This window comes from Aplysia californica, unplaced genomic scaffold, assembly GCF_000002075.1.
Source record: "Aplysia californica isolate F4 #8 unplaced genomic scaffold, AplCal3.0 scaffold00135, whole genome shotgun sequence".
NCBI classification, from domain to species: Eukaryota; Metazoa; Mollusca; class Gastropoda; order Aplysiida; family Aplysiidae; genus Aplysia; species Aplysia californica.
In genome coordinates this window covers 1,464,995-1,465,981 of record NW_004797405.1, presented here as the reverse complement: position 1 = coordinate 1,465,981, position 987 = coordinate 1,464,995, and positions in this window count along the sequence as shown.

Here is a 987-nt window from a genome sequence, read left to right as displayed (position 1 = left end):
AGAAAGAGTGAGACGATGTGTGTGTGTGTGTGTGTGTATGTGTGTGTGTATGTGTGTATGTGTGTATGTGTGTATGTATGTATGTGTGCGTGTGTGTGTGTATGTGTTTTTTGTGTGTGTGCGTGTGTGTGTATGTGTGTGTATGTGTGTATGTGTGTGTGTGTGTGTGTATGTGTTTATATATATGTGTGTGTGTGTGTGTGTGCGTGTGTGTGTGTCTGTGTATCTTTGTGTGTGCACCATCACGTAGATCTATAAGTCGTCCAACAATAATTGGCGTCCATTGCTGCAAGGCAAGGTTCCAAAGCTTGGAGCCTGAGCGTATGTATTTGTTTCACGATGCAATGGAAAGAGGCTCTTGTCAATTTTTTCGGCATATGGAGTTATTGGTATCATCTTAAAGCTTGTACATTTGTCTTGATGTCGCTAAAAGAAGTTCCTATCTGTCTTCAAAAGAAGTCAAAATATTTCGGATGAAAGGAGGTTGGGGTCACCTGGTTTCAGAGATAAAACTAGCGAGAGAATGGCTGCAAAAGTTTGGTGACTTTCAAAGCTTGAGAGTCCTTGAAAACAGCAAATTTGCCTTTGATTTTATTTTACATCAACGTTTTCAGTATATTAAAAAAATCCAGACTGAAATATGTTTTTAGGTAGACTTTGAAGGTGTTACCCCCCCCCCTAAAAAAAAAACAGTAGAAAAAGCCAAACCTGCGGAAAGATGCCAGTTTCTTCAACTTAAAGATTTTGACGAGCGCCTGATTTCCCCACGCTACCTCACATTTGTGTGTGGCGTGCGTTAATCCACTCACAGGTTCAATGATGGATGCGATAGGACAGCACTGGTGTGAGTAGCGCGTGGATTAAGCTGGGTGTAAACGTATACTTTTGCTCTCTATCCCCCCCTCCCCCATCTCATTATCCATCCATCTCTTTCTATCTATCTATCTATCTATCTATCTATCTATCTATCTATCTATCTATCTATCT